Source organism: Pyrus communis, chromosome 15, assembly GCF_963583255.1.
Source record: "Pyrus communis chromosome 15, drPyrComm1.1, whole genome shotgun sequence".
Lineage (NCBI taxonomy): Eukaryota > Viridiplantae > Streptophyta > Magnoliopsida > Rosales > Rosaceae > Pyrus > Pyrus communis.
Window position 1 is genome coordinate 2,903,126 of NC_084817.1, and position 20,687 is coordinate 2,923,812.

Below are 20,687 nucleotides of genomic sequence, written 5' to 3' on the forward strand. Positions count from 1 at the left end.
AACAGGAGAAACTCTGTTTTCCATGGCTTATGGAATTGAAGCTATGATCCTAGTCCAAGTCACAACAATGTCAAACTTGTATACTAAAGAACGAACTGAATTGAAAAATGTCGGAATTCTCTAGTTCGAACTCGACTTTGCGGAAGAGCACAGGGAATGCTCCCAAGTCCGCTTGCAGCCTATCAACAACAAATTCGGTCATACTGCAACAAAAGGAGTTAAACCTCGAAACTTTCAAAGTGGATACCTTGTTTTAAGGGAAGTCTTCGGGAACACCAAAGTACCTGCAGAGGGCAAGCTCAGGACAAACTGGGAAGGTCTATACATGGTCCTTAGAGTAAGAGGCAAAAGAACATACAATCTTACACAGATGGATGGAACTCCAATCCTTAAGAGGTTGAATATTGCCAAACTCTGACGATATTATTAAGAACCTCAATGTCGTTCGTCTACCCGTAAATATTGAGAAACAACTCCAAAGCTTGCCTAAATCAAGGCACCTTTGCCAAAGATGAACCATGAGGTAGACAGACATTGTATCATCTTTCCTTAGAACTACACTAGTGATTTGATTTAGGTCTGCTGAAATTATGGTCGATCGAATTATGGCTTGAGTGTGCTCTGCATTTTGTAGTCCGTTTGCATCAACAGTAACCGGCTGACGGTTCTATAATGGCCAGAAGATAATAGGAGATTGAACTGACTGCCCAATTTCGGTTGTCGTTGCGGCGGATAAGCATATCTTTGGTAGGCACCGAGGCTGGCATGACCAAACCACTCGTTGGAATACTAGATGGAATGATTATAGCGGAATGAGGTCTAGTCATTATCACCTCATTTAGACTTGGAGTTGTGGCATGCTGCTGTTACCATTCCATTACCGCGCGGACTATATCTTCCATTCCTTTGAACGAATCACTCGCCGTCACTTTCCGGCATTACTCTCTCTTCGTCTCCTCTCACCACTTCCAGTGGTTGCTGTTATTGCTGTTGTGATTGCAGCATTGTTGGAGGTGGCTGTACGTAACAACGATGGTGATGGTTATGACAACGGTGGTGTAAGGTTAGTGGTTGTAGTGGTAGGTGGTGTTCATCACCTTGATCTCCAAGGAAAAAAAATATATGTAGAATGATAAATTATGTCATTTAAAAAAATTAATGAAGGTTATTATAGGAATTAACAATATTCATTAAAGATTTAGTTCCCTTTTTTTACAAAAGTAGCTTTTAAAAGCAATATACATGTTACTTTTAAAAACAATTAACAAGCTGCTTTTGAAAGTTGTTGTCCGGAAGTTATTATTTTAAAATTAATTATAATATTTTATTTTTATCTAACATTTTTTATTTCTTAACTTTAAAGTGAAACAGATTTTTTATATAAAAATAATAATAATAACAAAAGGGAGCCTAAAACACTTACTCTTTAGACATTTGTATGTATTACCCACATTGTTTACGTGTACTACAATTATATCCATAAAGGATCATCAATTCATAATGAGTAATGCTATGTAGATCAAATTTTTTAAATTAAATTGCAAACCAAATAATGTATTACCAATAAGAAATAAGTATGTTAATCGATACTTAATTAATAATCCAGTAATCTACAATCACATCATTTAATTTACAAATTTAATTTAAAAAATTTGATTTCTCTAGCATTACTCATTCATAATTGTTCATTGAATCGATCAGGAGCATCCAGCAGGGGGGCAAATCCCACCTTTCCCCTAGCAACGTCATACCCCACATGCAACCTCTTCTGCTGAACATTCCCAATAATCCCAATGTCCCTATCATCCTTGTTTCCTGCAAAAGCCAAGCAAAACTGCGGAGCACTCTGCTGAAAAAAATATCCCGGCAGCGTCCACGTCCACCGTAACCCCGCCGCCAAACACAAATCCTATCTTTGGATACGACATCGTTTGGAATCCGCTGAAATCGTAACACGTGTCCAGCAAGTCGAGTTAGCCGACGGGTACCTCTTCATTGGTGCCTGAAATGCTCCCCGCAGTGCGGCGTATGCCGTGGCCGGGAGGCGCGTGATCACCATCCCTGTGTCGATAATGGTCCCGAAAGTCCGAAGCCGAAATAGAAAGTTGACGCCCGCCGACGTTGATGCCAACCAGTCTGAGGCCGTAAACCCCTGGACCTTGAGATAATGTGGTCAGCGGTGTGAATTTGACGGTCTTTCTCGAACCTTTGCCACCAGCTTTGCCGAAGCTGAGGTAACCGGTAGAGCTTGAAGTGGATGGGAGGCAGTAGGAGAAGAACCGTTTATATTTGTCGGCGGTTTGTTCGACTATGGAGATATTGCTTCGGCCGAGACCGAGTAAACCGGCGATGCCCCTAAATAAGCCTCGGTTGTTCTGGCCGCAGCTGAAGACAAAACCGTTAAAAACGTCTGTTGAAGTCAGAGTTAGCTTCTCTTTGGCCCAGAAGCCGACTGTGAAGGAGCCGTCTCCAAACCGTTCGCCGTAAACACAGGTGGAGGCGGAACAACTGCTAGCAACACCGGAGGCTGCGAGCTGAGAACAGGCGGCAGAGTTGCAGGAGATGTTGGTAGAGAGAGAGGGGTCGAAGATGGGTCTTTCTGTGGGTAACAAGACCGAACACAAGGTTGGCATTGTGTCCAAGTGATGTCGCTGCCGGTGCCGAATAAGAGCGTGAGTTCCTTCTTAGGCGAGCCCAAGCCCATGCTGACCATGAAGTCGCCATAGCCCACTAAGGTCGCCTGACTGGGCGGGGATGACGGTGGCATCAGATTGTTTGAGTGGTCCTTCAGGGATTCTGTAGGTTTTGTTTCCAATGTTGAAACGGGAGTGGATCGAGCCGACTCAGGCTTCATCTTGCTCAAGGATTTGTGTGAGGTCCTCATCCTGATCAGTAGTACTGCTTTTTGGTTTACGTAGGCGGAGTTGATTGCATGGCCCATGCCTGTGTACCACTTTTAGTACTGATGCCTTGTTATATTGTTATGACCTAAATTGGAATGTATATAGGAGTTCAGTTATCCAGATTCACAATTATTTTCATATATGCGTGTGTGTATATATATATAATTATATATTCATATAAATCCTTAAGCTGTAAACAAGCTTTAAGTAGGTGAAATAGTCACGCAATGAGATAAATTTATATAGAAATGTGAGACGTGAAGTCTAGTTTTTCTTGTAGCCATAATATTGTATAGAAATATATATGTTTAGTATGCTATTTAAACATACAAACTTGACATAACTCGTAATCTCTAATAAAGGTGAGTATTACGATTATATATGAGACTCGCCTGAGAGTATGTAAGCAAATATGTTAATTTTACTCTTCTACACACACACTATATATATATATATGTGTGTGTGTGTGTGTGTGTGTGTGTGTGTATTTGTAGCTGGAAGAGTAATATTCATGCACCATTCCAATTACTCCATGAATGCAGGTGTAAAACGAAGCAGAGTGCGATGCATTAAGATTGAAGAGACAACATGCAAGCATGGATAAATATATGGATAGGTAGAGAGACACGTATGTATGCACAATATATAAAGGGTTGGAAATTTAATTAAGTTATATGGCATTGACCTTTGGGAGAGGGACTGCAGGTTGCAGCTGGTAGAAGAGATTCCACTTCAACAGTGAAGGTGAGTTTTGTTTTCTCCTTCAGCCAACGAACAGAGAATTAGGCATAGAATTGAAGAGAAACCAATGAAAAACCTAAGGAATAATAACAATGATCTAGAAATGCGAGTTCCCATAGATATAAGTTATAACAAACCCAGAATATGTTGCTCCGTGAATGTAAGCATACGATCTCTTCCTTATATACTGATGGGAAGACAGGAATGTCAATTTACTGGGGATCTTGGGTTAATTTACATAATTTCCTCTCGGTTTAAATTTGCTGTTGATGATAAGCATGTAGTGGATCAAATGGTAATTACATACGATATAGTTTGTGGAATTTACTTTGTTGGTTGAGTGGAGTTACAGTAGTTCAACCTAGACTCCACATACCATACATACGGACGTCCTCAACACGTTCAGGTCCACAACCCCTTGTTTCTTTCCATCCTCAACACTTTCAGGTCCAATCTAACCCTTTGTTTTCTTTCCATCAAGGCCCACTCGACCTTAACATTAATTCGGTAATTTCTTGCATTCCCTCAAGGAGTATAATAGTACTACTCGAGTTCACGCAATGTGATTAAAGAAACTATTTATTTTCTTAATCACCATTTACATATGGAAAAGGCTAGGGATATTAAATTTGTAAACTAAATTTGCAAACTAAATAATGTGTCACAAATAGAAACTAAACACGTTAACTAACACTTAAGTAATAATTCAATTATCAACATCCACATCATTTGGTTTATAAATTTGGTCTCTCTAGCATTACCCTTTAAACAAGCCTTTTAACAAGAGGGATCCCATTTTTCTAAAAAAATGGGAACACCCTCTTGACCGTTGGATTGACTTTAATGAAATTGTATGGTTGAGATTAAATCACAGATAACACAATCTCAACCACACAATTTCATTAAAAGCCAATCTAACGGTCAAGTGTCCCCATTTTAAAAAAAATAGGGATTCCTCTTGTTAAAGGATTCCACCCTTTAAATATATATCATATCTAATAAAAACTATCACATTATATGTCATTTAGTCATTGTATGTACATAATTGACAGATATCGTAAGAACCTTAGGGCGCGTATTAAGATTTACATGGACTTCTGTTGAGTTTTTAAAGTGATAAACTTTCATGGCAATAAGGCTGATGGCGATGATGGATGGAGGAGATGGTTATGGTAAGGTGGTGGTGCCGACATGGTGGTAGAAGTAGTGATAATGATAGTCATTGCATTTTAGTGGGTGGTGAAGTATATCCTAAAAAAATTTAGTAAAAATAAAATTCATCAAAATCTGTGGGGAAGAGGTTGAATTTCTCATGACAAAAAATTACCATAAAAGAGCAAACTCCATTAAAATCCAAAACGATTTAAAATCCTTTAAAATAATTGAATACACCTTAACTTTTGTAAACTCACAAAAAAGTTATAATTAAATACCATAGGGTTTTTATAGACTTTTTAAAAGTTACAAAAAGTTTTTATCCAATACATGATGACTCTTGTTTACTCTTTAAAGTCTATTTATATTTTTTTTAATCAAACCTTAAAGTATATATTGAATACCCTTGGATTTGAGAGTCAAGCAAAGCACATCAATCTCCATACACAACGCACTCCCTTATTGTACAAAACCGTCAATTTGGTTAAACATATAAATTATTAAAGGGTTTTCTAATTGGAAAAATTAGTATCCAGTTCCTAGTTATTAATGTTCTTTGACTGAAACTTTATTAGTTTTCAAAGTTTGATCCTGTCCCACATTAATGTAATAATGAATTTATATGTCAGTTACAAAAATTTTTAAAATAAAAATTAATAATAGATTTAGAATTTTAATACTCACACCTTTATTAAACTCCTAACTAATTTTCAATTCAAAACATTCCAAAATAAATAAAAAATTAGAATAAGTTTGTACCCATTAGCTTTTTTTTTTTTTTTTTTTTTAATCTTATATGTACCCATTCATGTAATTTTTTTTAAAATTTTTTAATCTTAAAATGTACTCATTCTTAAATATTCCTATTTGTTATGTGTAAAATGTATCGTTTTTTTTAGGGAGTTTTAACGAAAAACCCACGGTACTGTTCACTTTAACGAAAAACCACATTTTTACACTAAAAAGTCAAACCTGGTACTATTCACTTTACCCTTTATTTTGTCCTTATCATTAAAACTCAAAGTTTTCAAGCCCTTTTCATTAGTTTTCCTTCTTTTTATTTTTTATTTTTTATTTTATTTTATTTTTATATATATATAAAATGTATTCAATTTTTTTCTAATCCACTTTTAAACTTATATGGGTACTGTGACATCCCACATCATCCAGGGGAGTGATCCTTATATGTATATTCCTATCTCTACCTAGCACGTTGGGAGCTCACTGACTTCGGGTTCCATCGGAACTTCGAAGTTAAGCGAGTAGCACACTAGAGCACTCCCATGATGGGTGACCCACTGGGAAGTTCTTGTGTGAGTTCCCAGAAACAAAATCGTGAGGGTGTGGTCGGGGCCCAAAGCGGACAATATCGTGCTACGGTGGTGGAGCGGGCCCGGGATGTGGTGGACCCTGAGCCGGGATGTGATAATTTGGTATCAGAGCCTAACCCTGGCCGTGGTGTGCCAACGAGGACGTCGGGCCCCTAAGGGGGGTGGATTGTAACATCCCACATCGTCTAGGGGAGTGATCCTTATATGTATATTCCAATCCCTACTTAGCACGAGGCTTTTTGGGAGCTCATCGGCTTCAGATTCCATGGGAACTCCGAAGTTAAGCGAGTAGCGCGCGAGAACACTCCTATGATGGGTGACCTACTGGGAAGTTCTCGTGTGAGTTCCCAGAAACAAAACCGTGAGGGCGTGGTCGGGGCCCAAAACGGACAATATCGTGCTACTGTGGTGGAGCGGGCCCGGGAAGTGGTACTGTGACATCCCACATCGCCCAGGGGAGTGATCCTTATATGTATATTCCTATCTCTACCTAGCACGAGGCCTTTTGGGAGCTCACTGGCTTCGGGTTCCATCGGAACTCCGAAGTTAAGCGAGTAGCGCACGAGAGCACTCCCAGGATGGGTGACCCACTGGGAAGTTCTCGTGTGATTTCCTAGAAACAAAACCGTGAGGGTATGGTAGGGGCCCAAAGCGGACAATATCGTGCTACGGTGGTGGAGCGAGCCCGGGGTATGGTGGGCGCATGGGCCCCAGATGAGTGATCTTTATATGTATATTCCTATCTCTACCTAGCACGAGGCTTTTTTAGGAGCTCACTGGCTTCGGGTTCCATCGGAACTCCGAAGTTAAGTGAATAGCACGCGAGAGCATTCCCATGATGGGTGACCCATTGGGAAGTTCTCGTGTGAGTTCCTAGAAACAAAACCGTGAGGGTGTGCTGGGGGCCCAAAGTAGACAATATCGTGCTACGGTGGAGTCAGGCCCGAGATGTGGTCCCGCCCGGGCCGGGATGTGACAATTTGGTATCAAAGCCTAATCCCTGGCCGCGCGTGTGCCGATGAGGACGTTGAGTCCCCAAGGGGGGTAGATTGTGACATCCCACATCACCTAGGGGAGTGATCCTTATATGTATATTCCTATCTCTACCTAACACGAGGCTTTTTGGGAGCTCACTGGCTTCAGGTTCCATCGGAACTTCAAAGTTAAGCGAGTAGCGCGCGAGAGCATTCCCATAATGGGTGACCCACTGGGAAGTTCTCGTGTGAGTTCCTAGAAACAAAACTGTGAAGGTGTGCTGGGGGCCCAAAGGGGACAATATTGTGCTAGGGTGGAGTCGGGTCTGGGATGTGGTCCCGCCCGGGCTGGGATGTGACAATTTGGTATCAGAGCCTAATCCCTGGCCGCGTGTGTGCCGACGAGGACGTCAGGCCCCCAAGGGGGGTGGATTGTGACATCCCACATCGCCTAGGGGAGTGATCCTTATATTTATATTCCTATCTCTACTTAGCACGAGGCTTTTTGGGAGCTCACTGGCTTCGGGTTCCATCGGAACTTCGAAGTTAAGCGAGTAGCGCACGAGAGCACTCCTAGGATGGGTGACCCACTGGGAAGTTCTCGTGTGAGTTCCCAGAAACAAAACTGTGAGGGTGTGGTAGGGGCCCAAAGCGGACAATATCGTGTTACGGTGGTGGAGTGGGCCCGGGGTGTGGTGGACCCCGGGCCGGGATGTGACAGGTACATTTTTTTTTCTTTGATTTTGAGAATGTATCCATGTCAAGTGTAATTGAAGAAATTTACTAATGTTATTAAGCCTAATATCTTTTTTTTTTTTTTTTTTTTTTGTGATTTTTGAAGAATGTACCCATGTTTTGGTACAATAATTTTTTTGATTAATTTAGATGAATGTACCCATGTTTACACACACACACACACAATAGTATAATTTATATTTTAATATTTTTAATCCCACAAATTATGGTTTTTTATTTAAAATCTCATTAATATAAACAACTATAAATTTCAATTTTTAATTTAAAAAATATAGTAACATTCATAGAAATAAATTGTCACATTAATTTCAAGAACTTCGATCAGAAAATATTCATACGCATCCAAAGTCTTCCTTTCTAATTTTATGTATATGAATACAATGAGAGTTAATTACAAGGGCAATGGACAAGCCAGTGCACACAGTAGTAGTGCACTAATTATCTCAGTGCACTTGGAATTTGCATATAACCAAAGCCCATGTCAAATTTCCACAGTGCATTGATCATATATATGAATTTTCATTGGGATATCCTCAGGCGTAGTTCCAACTTCCACATATATGGATGCCCTTTCTAAGTCATGAGTCGTCCACTTATCTCTACCAAGATTAAGATTTCTTACAATTGTTCAATGCAACAAGAAAAGTCTGAATTTAATTACGAAATATATTGCTTACTTTGGGACTACTTTAAGAAAGTGTCACGCATATAAGCACATAAAAGTATTAACATGTAAACAATCTACGTCATTTTTGTGTATGACCCAAAAATTTCCATGTTTAATGATTATTTTTCAGTATTAGATTGATATGTCGTTAATTTTGATTCGATATACTGTTATGTGATCAACATTTCTTTAAAAAAAAGTACAAGGATATAAACCTTATCCTAATAATAAAATATAAAAGAATAAAAGGGCGAGACATAAATCTAATTCTCATGAAAGCAAAAATAAAAATACAAGAAAAATAGAAGGAGAGACATAAAGTTGAGCCATCTTGAAAACAAAAGAAAAAAGAAAAGAAAAGAGGGAGATGAGCTTTTACTCTAATAAATTTCCAAAATTAATACAAGTTAACAAATGTTTTGGATTTGACTCGGGAGTGGATCGAGCTGACTCGATCTTGGTCTTGACTTAAGATTTGAACATGAGAGTCTTGGTTTTATGTTGGTTAAGTTGAGAACGTGGCCACTTTCTACGCTGATGCCCTGTTCTTAATTGAAAAATATATTCAAACGTCTAAAAAGATAAAAAGGGGTTTGAATGGTTGAAATACGATCTATAATAAGCTTTACAACTAGTTTTCCTTTCTATAAAAAAATGAGGACCCTTTTAGATAAAGGCTCTGTTAAAACATGTATTATTACATTTAAATTCACAGTTATATCCATTTTGTGAGTATTTTGAGTAAGTTTTTGGTGTATTTGGAACCCTGTTATGTGGTACCACTTAAATTTCTCTAGGAAATCATGGACCCAAAAATAATGTCACCAAAAAATCTTTTTAGCATTTTAAAAACACTTTTAAACGAATTCTAATTTAATTCGTCGATATTTTTCTTCATATGTAAAATGAAATACCTCAAAGAAAATGATGTTTTTGTAGTTAGTTGCAACGTTATTGCTTGCATCCCATGAAGATGATCTTTTAGTATTACTGTTACCAAAGTGGTTTACTTCAATTTTCGTCAAATTATTTTTTGTCAATTTTAATAACTTGGCCTCTACATGTAGGTCACGTTCTACCATAGTTTTCTTTTTATGTTCAAATTTCACTTTTCTTTGTTTGGATGAAGAAAATAAATTTAAAATTTAGACAAAAGTCAGAATTTATACATTAACATGCACAAATTTTTTTGTTTGGATTCATAAACATAAAAATTTGGAATTTCCAAGTGAAAAGAAAATCTCGAAATTTGAGACTTCCAATTTCCAAATTTAAATTATATATTAATAGTTGTCATTGTGAATTTTCATGAGGGGAAGTTTAAAAAACTTAAAAAAAAAAAATGAAACTAAATTATTAGTGACCATCATTGTTAGTCCCATCACTGTTGTCGCCACCACCACTTGTCATGACCACTGTTGCCGCCATTGCTACCCACCATCACCACCACTGCAACCACTGATCATTGTCATCGCCGCCACCACCACCATCATGACCAATTATCATCATCGTCTTTACTGCCGCCACCACCCACCATCGTCATTGCCACCACAGTTGACGCCACCACCACCACCAACCACCTCTGTTAGTACATTTCCTTACTATTATATCTCATATATACACATTAAATTATGTATTTGAATTCCCTTATCTGTTTAGATTAGCCAAAAATGTAAATTCACAAATTCTTAAAAATAAATTTTATTCATTTTAAATTCCATCATTTTGAAATTTCTTGAAAATCTTTAATCGTCATCCAAACTTATTAGAATTATGGTAATATCACACTAAGTGAACCCAAATTTTTATTGATGCAAGTCCCCTACTTTTTCACACACAACATAATTATTGTTTCATGGCTTGATTTTGCATTATTCCAACTTATTGAGTGAGACTGGTGGATATAGAAAAATTATAGTATCGCAACGACAGAAACTACTTGCTTTTATTTCTTATTTCTATATAAGTTGCTGCTTGCGTACTTGAATTCTTTTTTACCTATTACACACACAAACCAATTGTCACTGTATAATTTGTGCCAATTCGTCTATTTGTATCATCATGTGTACCACTTTTCTAATAGAAATGGAAACCACATGCATGACGGGTCCTACCTCTATTACGAAGATGGTACAACTAGGTGATAAGTGTAGCATTACTCTAAAACTTGCTATATGTTGCTGCTGCTGGCTTAATCAAACTTTTTAGCCAGCCTAATTAAGCAAACTAATCACATAAGCCCTCAGGCTCAGGGGCATCCTGCAGGGGCAAATCCGATATTGCGACCACCTACATCATACACCACCTGCAGCCTTTTCTGCTGAACGTTCCCAAATATCCCAAGGTCGTTATTGTCGCTGTTCCCGGAAAACGCCAGGCAAACTTGATCGACACTCGCCCAGTACAATATCCCCGTTACGTCCAAATCCAACGTCATCCCGCCCTAGAAAGCAAACGCAATCTTCGGATACGTCACCGTTTCGACGTTGATGAAGTTGTAGCAAGTGTCGAGAATAGAAAGAGCCGGAGCTGACGTGTAGCTCTTCATCCCCTGCCGAAACGCGTCCCGCAGTGCCGTGTACACCGCAGCCGGCAGACGCGTGATCACCGTCCCAGAATCTATAATCGTCCCCGAGGAGGAAAAAATTGTACGGGAAATAGGTAATGTTTTCCCGCCAACGTTGATCCCGACGACGTCGAGGTCGTAAAACGACCCGCTTTCAGAAATGTCGGCGAAGGGCGTGAATTCCACGGCCTTGTAAGATTTGCTTCCTTTGCCGAACCTGAGGTATCCGGTTCCGCTTGATGTGGAGGGGAGGCAGTAGGAGAAGAACCATTTGTATTTCAAGGCGGATTGCTCGACGAAGGAGATTTTATTCCGGCCCAGACCGAGCAAACCGGCGGTTTCGCAGAAGTGGCCTTTGTTTCTCTGGCCGCACCCGAAGAAAAACCAGTTAAAAACATCCGTCAACGGCAGGCTCAGCCTCTCTATCCCGAAATATACGACGGAGTAGGACCGGTCTCCGTACTGAATGGTGTAGATGCATGTGGAGGTGGTGGAGCAGCGGGGGGTGTATCCTGTGGCTGACCTCAGCTGGGCACAAATGACAGAATTGCAGGAGACGTTCATGTATGAGGAGGAGGTTGCGGGGTCGAAAATGAGGGAGAGCTGCTTCTTGGGGGAGCGCAGGCCGACATTGACAATGTAATTGCCCGATCCCACTACTATTCCAGACTGGGCCGGGATGGTGGTGGCGGCAGATGGACAGAGTTTGCCGACAGTGGTTGTAGATAGTGATTTCTTGGTGTTGAATCGGGAGTGGATTGAGTCGACTCGGGCTTGGTCCCGGTTGAGGATTTGGGCATGAGTTGGAGTTTTGGATTTGTTCTTGTTGATTCGAGAGCATGGTCCGTGCTCGTGTACCACTTTTGGTACCGATGAAGATGATGACTCCTTGCTCTCATCACCTGAATTCAAATAGATGATTCACAATTAGTTACACAAAGTTCGTTTTGAGGAATTACTTTGAATTGTAATATAACAATTTCTACAAACTTTTTTAACAAAAGCATTTTTCAAAAGGAAAAAAAAAAAAAAAAACACGCTTATGAGCGGAAATACTTCAACAAGGTAACATTTTCTTAAGGTCCCTTTTCATTGAATATGAAAACCCAATTTATTTAGGTGTGTGATATCTACACATCTCTTTTTACTTCTCACACACCTCTCATCAATTTCGGTCATTTGATATTCTTCAATTTATTTGGTCCAAATGTCGAAAATTAAGAAGATGTGTGAGAAGTAAACAGGAGTGTGTGGATAACACACCCCTTTATTTATGTCTTTAGTATGTAACATTTGCTTATAACGGGTGGCGTTTGTGAAACATTCATCTATCTAGTCTCTATACTCTTTGCATTATTTCGTAAATGACGGCACCATGCATCAATATTGAGTTTAAATCTTCTACACTCAAAACTCTATTTGGCTTCTCTGTGACCCATAATGTTAGACAAATAAGGAATATGGTTGGAGTCCTTGTGTAATTGTATATAATATTATTATTGGAAGAATAAGCCGTCCTACAGCCGTCAAGCCGTCCTACCTTGTCCTACCTACACACTAGCCGACCTACAGCCGTCAAGCCGTCCTACAACCGTCCTACCTTGTCCTACCTACACACTAGGACGGCTACCTTGTCCTACCTACACACTTGTATCATGTATATATATCCTTGTAATCTTGTAGAAAAACACAATGAGAAAAAAAGCATTCTCTTCCATTTTTCCACATTCACGTATCAATAACAAATATATTTTTTAGCCTACATACCTTTTTCTACATGGTATACAGAGCAGGTTTATAACCCTAGCCCTAATTTTTTTTTTTTCGGCAGCTTTCTCTGCCGTTCCCATGGCTGACTCTTCTTCTTCCGATGGTGTTTTTTCCCTTCATCATTTCGACCACCCGAATCTTGTCCTTGTATCCAAGAAGTTGAATGGTGATAACTACACATCCTGGGCCCGTGGCATGCAGCTTTCCTTGAGTGCCAAGAATAAACTTGGTTTCATCACTGGCGATATCCAAGAACCTTCTTCCTCCGACGACCCTGATGCTCACGCGGCTTGGCGTCGTTGCAATGACATGATTCTCTCTTGGCTTCTGCATTCCTTGGAACCTGACCTTCAAGAATCTGTGCTTTTTTCCACCTCTGTCCAAGCTGTATGGGATGATCTTCGCGAACGCTTCTCTCAGAGTAATGCTCCACGCATCTTCCAACTCAACCGGGAATTTGCTACAATTTCTCAAGGTTCTTCTTCTATCTCCGCCTATTTTACTCGCCTGAAAGCTCTCTGGGATGAGCTTGCTTCTTATAATGATGGCTGCACGTGCTCTTGCAATGCCAAGCATGACCGTCAACAACACATGCAATTTTTAATGGGCCTCAACGAATCCTTTGCTGCTGTTCGTGACCAAATTCTTTTAATGAATCCCATTCCCACTATTCGTCAGGCCTGTTCCTCGGTGTCTCAAGCTGAAAAACAACGTTCCCTGGGCATCCTCCGCTCTGTCGATCAACCTGCTGCCATGGCTGTTCGTGGCCCGTCTCGTCCCTCCTCTGCTCGTCCTCCCCTCCACTGCACCTACTGCAATTTTGATTATCATACCCGAGACACCTGCCATAAACTTCATGGCTATCCCGTTGGCTATCCCCTCCATGGCCAACCGTGGCGACCACCGCGCCGTGCCACTGCTTCCAGTTCTTCCCGCAGCCATGCACCTTCCAGTCCTCCCCGGCAGCCACGGTTTTCTGCTTCCCGGCCCCATAATTTCACCCAGGCCCATCACATGCAAGGCACCCAGGCCCCCGCCTCCTCTTCTACTCTAGCGACCCACCAAGTGCACGGGGCCCAGCCCACTTTGCATGACTTGCAGCTTGCCATGCCTGACCTCTCTGCCGAGCAGCACTCCCGTGTTCTAGCTGCTCTACGTGACACCACCACCCCTCCTCAGGCCAATGCCGTGCTCACTACTGATTTTGCCCAAGGTTTGTTACCTGTCACCTCTCGTCATGGTCAATGGATTCTTGACAGTGGTGCTACGGATCATATTACTTCTTCCACTTCATGTTTGGTTAATCGTTCTCCTTCACATTTGCCGCCTGTTTCTTTACCTAGTGGTGCTTCCGCTCCCATTACTTTTACCGGCACTCTTCCTTTAAATTCATCAGTTACTTTGAAGGATGTTTTATGTGTCCCTAATTTCCGAGTGGACCTTTTATCGGTTGGTAAACTTACAGATGGATTATTGTGTTCCATAACCTTCTTTCCTTCTTGGTGTGTTTTGCAGGACTTGGTTTCGAAGGCGATGATTGGTGTGGGTAAGCGACGTGGCGATCTGTATTACCTTGTGGCCCTTACCTCTTCTCTCCCCACCCGTCAACCTCTCTGCAACATCATTACCATCCCCTCCTCCCTCTGGCATAGGCGTCTTGGTCACCCCTCCTCCACTCGTTTGCAAGCTTTAGCATCTAGCTCTCTTAATTGTCCTTTTGATTCTAGTCATATTTGTGATGTTTGTCCGTTGGCAAAACAAACTCGTCAACCTTTTCTTTTGAGTTCAATTTCATCAACTTTCCCTTTTGCTTTAATTCATTGTGATATTTGGGGCCCGAATCGTCAATCTTCTCTTTCTGGTGCTCATTATTTCTTAACCATTGTGGATGATTTTTCTCGCTTTACGTGGGTCTTCCTCATGAAACATAAATCCGACACTCAACAATTAATTAAGGATTTTTTTGCTTATGTCACTACCCAATTCCGCACTACCATCCAATGCATTCGTACTGACAATGGTGGTGAATTTTTATCTCTTCGTAGTTTTTTCTCTGATCATGGGGTGCTTTTACAAACTTCTTGTGTTTATACCCCCCAACAAAATGGTGTTGTTGAAAGAAAACATCGTCATCTTCTTGAAACCGCTCGCGCCCTTCGTTTTCAATCCCATATTCCTATCAAGTTTTGGGGGGAATGTGTTCTTACCGCTACTTATCTCATCAATCGTCTCCCTACCCGTCTTCTCCATCATAAATCCCCATTTGAGGTTCTCTTTTCGAAAACCCCATCTTATGACCACTTCCGCGTCTTTGGTTGTCTGGCATATGCCACCTCTGTCACTCCCACCACCAAATTTTCCCCTCGGGCTCATCGTTGCATTTTTCTCGGTTATCCTCATGGACAAAAGGCCTATACCCTTTATGATCTCGACAATCACCGCATTTTCACTAGTCGAGACGTCATCTTTCACGAAACTACTTTCCCTTATGCCGTTTCTCACCCTTCTATCCCATCCTCTTCGCCTACCCTACCCATCCCACCCCCTCTGGACTTTACATATAACCCACCCCTTCCTGCCCCGACGCCTCACCCTCCTCCACCTTCCTCCCCTTCCACGTCTCCCACAGATTCCCTTGCTGCCCCATTACCCGTTCCTCCCCATGCCCCTGCCCTCTCGGCATCCCCTCCTTCCCCCCCGCTACTTCCTTACCTTTCACCCTTTTACCCACGGACATCCCTACCCCCCCACTACCTACCAATCCTCCCCTTCCCCGCACCTCTTCCCGTGCCCATAAACCTCCATCCTATTTAAAAGACTACGTTTGCTCGCAGGTGATTTTGCCATCCCACCCATCTTCGACTTCGCAACCCGGTTCTACACAAGGTACGCGATATCCACTTTGTAATTTTCTCTCTTATCACCGTTACTCTCCCAGGCATTTTTCTTACATTAACTCTGTCAGTCGGACTGTGGAGCCTTCCTCCTTTGCCGAGGCTGCCATTGACCCCAATTGGCAACGTGTTATGACTGAGGAGCTTCAAGCTTTACATGCTAATGGTACTTGGACTTTAACTTCCTTGCCCCCTGGCAAAATTCCCATTGGTTGTAAGTGGGTGTACAAACTCAAGCACAATTCCGACGGCTCTATTGACCGCTACAAAGCTCGTTTGGTTGCTAAAGGCTTCACTCAGGCTGAAGGTATTGATTATCATGACACTTTTTCTCCTACTGCTAAGATGATTACGGTGCGTTGTCTTCTTGCTCTTGCTGCTAGTCAGTCTTGGTCTCTTCATCAGCTTGATGTTAATAATGCTTTCTTACATGGTGACTTACATGAAGAAATCTATATGTCTCCTCCTCCTGTTCTTCGGCGACAGGGGGAGAATTTTGTGTGTCGCCTTCACAAGTCACTGTATGGTCTTAAGCAGGCTTCTCGCCAATGGTTTGCCAAATTCACTAATGCCATCATTTCTGCCGGTTTTCAACAATCCAAAGCTGACTATTCATTGTTCACTAAAAAATCTGGTATTTCTTTCACAGCTTTGCTCATTTATGTGGATGATATTGTGATTACAGGCAATGATGCTAGTGCCATTAATTCTCTGCTGTCTTTTCTCCGTGATCATTTTCGGATAAAAGACCTTGGTGATTTAAAATATTTTTTGGGTATTGAGGTTTCTCGTTCCAAACAAGGGATTTATATTTCTCAACGCAAGTATGCATTAGAGATTCTCAAGGACTATGATTTTTTTGGGAGCACGACCCATTGCTTTTCCTATGGATGACACAAAATTATCTGATAAAGGAGAACTTCTCAAGGATCCTGAAAAGTATCGACGATTAGTAGGTCGGTTAATATATCTCACTATCACTCGGCCGAATATCACCTATTATGTGCATGTTCTAAGCCGTTTTATGCACGAGCCAAGGATATCTCATATGGATGCTGCGCTTCGTATTGTTCGTTATTTGAAGGCTACTCCAGGTCAAGGTTTATTATTTCGTTCTGACAACCAGACCAAGTTAACTGCGTTTTGTGATTCTGATTGGGTAGGTTGCCCTATCACTCGCCGTTCGACTACTGGGTATTGTGTATTCTTGGGCGGTTCTTTGATTTCTTGGCGGACGAAACGACAGAAAACCGTTTCGCTCTTTTCAGCAGAGGCGGAATATAGGGCCATGGCAGGTGCTTGTTGCGAGATAGTTTGGCTTCGTTTTTTGTTGAAGGATTTGAACATTCCTTTGGATGGTCCTTCCATTTTATTTTGTGATAATCAAGCAGCGTTACATATAGCTGCCAATCCTGTTTTTCATGAACGAACTCGTCACATTGAGATGGATTGTCACTTTATACGAGATAAGATTGTAGATGGCACAATAGAGACCAAGCATGTGGGTACGACACAACAGTTGGCAGACTTGTTTACCAAACCTCTTGGGAAAGAAAAGTTTTCGGGTATGTTACGCAAGTTGGGAGTTCTTGACATCCACTCTCCAACTTGAGGGGGAGTGTTAGACAAATAAGGAATATGGTTGGAGTCCTTGTGTAATTGTATATAATATTATTATTGGAAGAATAAGCCGTCCTACAGCCGTCAAGCCGTCCTACCTTGTCCTACCTACACACTAGCCGACCTACAGCCGTCAAGCCGTCCTACAACCGTCCTACCTTGTCCTACCTACACACTTGGACGGCTACCTTGTCCTCTACAGCCGTCCTACCTTGTCCTACCTACACACTAGGACGGCTACCTTGTCCTACCTACACACTTGTATCATGTATATATATCCTTGTAATCTTGTAGAAAAACACAATGAGAAAAAAAGCATTCTCTTCCATTTTTCCACATTCACGTATCAATAACAAATATATTTTTTAGCCTACATACCTTTTTCTACACATAAGGCCGTCTTTGTCGTACATGCTTACGTGGCCATGAATAACCAAAGAACATGCATGGTTTGTGGATATATTAATTGGTTTAGCACCAAAAGAAAAAGAAAAAAAGTTTTTATATCTTATGATTTCATGTTTCTGTTGAGTACATTGTCGAATTTAGTTAACTAATTGTATCATGTCTGTTCATTGCGTAATGTTTAATTGTTTTTTTTGCATACAGTAGTTTAGTTATATATTCATATATATATATATATATATATATATATATATTCATATATATCCTTAAGCAATAAATAAGTTTTAAATAAATGAAATAGTCACGTGATGGGATAAATATATGTAGAAATGTGAGGTGGGAGGTGTGAGGTGTGAAGCCAAGTTTCTCTTGTGACCAATAATATTGTATGGACATGATTCATATGTTTAATATGCTATTTAAACATACAAAATTGACATAGTTACTCGTAATCTCTAATAGAACTGAGTCTTACCATTATATACGAGCTCACCTGAGAATATATAAACAAATATGTCAATTTTACTCTTCTACACACACACACACATGTGTGTGTGTGTGTGTGTGTCAATTTTACATGCGCCATTCCAATTACTCCATGAATGCATGTGGATGCAAATTTCTTCCTCCATGATCTTGAACAAAATTGCACCTACAAAACAAATAACACCTTAGGTCAAGGCCAAGAGTCTCACACACCCACGATGAAGGGGCGGCGCCGGGGGGGGGGGGGGCTTTAGCCGAAGAACTTCCGATGCCAAGGTTAGAATTTTGAGAGTAAAGTGTTTGGAGAATTTAGAGAATTTAGCAAGAGAATTGGAATTGGGTTTTGGAGAGAATGAGAGGGCTTTAATAGGGGTGTGGCCGGCCTCATTGGGTGAGAGAGGACCGGCCACTTGGCTCTCTTTGTAGGCTAGGTTCTTGATTTGTGTTTAATCGGGCATAATTGAATAATTAACTAATTAATTAGCCAATTAATAGAATAATTGCATAATTGATTAGCTAATTAGTATAATAAAAAGGGAAAGATTTGGGAGTTACCTTGTGGAAAAGATTTGATGAGGATGGATAAAATAGGTTTTGAATTGAGAAAATAGGTTTTGGATAAAATAGCCTTACTCCGGCCCTAGAAAATCATGGTCCCACAATTTATATATTTTTTTGTCAAACCTTAAAAGATATCGAATTTGAGAATTAAGCAAAGTCCATTAAACTCCATATGTAATACACCTTCGAATTGTACAAAACTGTCAATTGTTTAAAACATATAAATTATTAAAAGGTATTTTAATTTAACAGATATTTTACAGATAATTTTTATATTGTAATTTCGTAAATAAAATGTTCTAGATACAATAATATATATGAAATGATGAGAGTTAATCACAACGGCAATGGACAAACCAGTGTACACAGTAGTAGTGCACTAGTTATCTCAGTGCACTTGGAAATTTTGCATATAACCAAAGTCAATGTCAAATTTCCAAAGTGCATTGATCACATATATGAATTTTCTTTGGGATATCCTCACGCGTAGTTCCAACTTCCACATATAAGGGCATCCATGAGTCATCCACTTATTCTACCATGATTAAGATTTTTTACAATTGTTGAATGCAACAAGAAAAGTCTGAACTTAATTACGAATATATTTACTCACTTTGGGAGTACTTTAAGAAAGTGTCATCCACATCAGCACGCAGAAGTATTAACACTTAAACAATCTACGTTATTGTTACAAAATTTCTATGTTTAATGATGATTTTCACTATTTTGATATCCCGTTAATTATTTTGGATCGATATGCCGTTAATGTGATCAACATTTCTTTAAAGAAATACAGGGACATAAAACCTACTCTAATAATAAAATATGAAAGAATAGAGGGGATGGGGGAGGGGGAGAAATAAATCTGACTCTCATGAAAGAAAAAATAAAAATACAAGAAAAATAGGAAGGAAGACATAAATTTGACCCTTCTCGAAAACAAAAATAAAATACAAAAAAGGGATATAGAGCTTTAACTCTAAACAATTTCCAAAATTAATAGAAGTTAACAAATGTTTTAGATTTGACCAGGGAGTGGATCGAGTTGACTAGGTCTTGGTCTTGATTTTGTATTTGAACATGAGAGTTTTCTTTTTAATTTTATTTTTTTAGCAAATGATATTATTTAGGGGTGAGTTAGTCTTACAATGGGTTAGTAATAATGTGGTTCAAATTTTCCGTTGGCGAGAATCGAATCTAAGATATCTCACTTACGTGTGGAGGAATACCATTAAACCGTAATACTAAGTGACTAGAGTTTTGGTTTTTTGTTGGTTGAGTTGAGAACATGCCCCATGCTTGTGTACCACTTTCTACGCTGATGCCCTGTTATCAAAACGACCTCAACTAACTATCACAGGGTGGCCAAGTGGTTAGGAATGAATTCCATGCCTGTATTCCACATGGTATGTTTTGGATTCTGGATTCAATTCTTGGCGTTGGTGAATCGCACGATGATGGTCAAAGGGAGGTTGAAATGCTTATATGAGTTTTCTCGACTCCCGAAAGGGTGGACTGTCGTGGTGAAGCCACATACTAATCCCCTTTTTAAAGAAGAAACGACCTTAATTGAAACATATATTGTTACATTTAAAAAAAAATAATAAACAATTCGAATCTTTGAAGTTAGATGTATAATGGGCTCGACAACTAGTCCTCATTTTTACTTAAAAAAATAGGAATTCTTCTGGACAAAGGCTCTGTGGAAACGTATATTGTTACATTTAGCTTTACATTTATATCCATGTTGTCAATATTTTGGGTAAGTTATTGGTGTATTTGGAATGATGTTATGTGGTGTTACATTATCACTTAAATGTCTCTATAAGTGGAAAATATGAACTATGTCGTCCACCGT

At 40.0% G+C, this 20,687-nt stretch overlaps 2 pseudogenes; both read right to left on the bottom strand.

Annotated features, from left to right (window-relative positions):
• Positions 1-1,675: 1,675 nt before the first annotated feature.
• LOC137718095 (aspartyl protease family protein At5g10770-like) lies at positions 1,676-3,761 on the bottom strand (annotated as a pseudogene).
• A 7,014-nt stretch (positions 3,762-10,775) lies between these two features.
• Positions 10,776-13,439, bottom strand: LOC137718096 (aspartyl protease family protein At5g10770-like; annotated as a pseudogene).
• Positions 13,440-20,687: the final 7,248 nt, after the last annotated feature.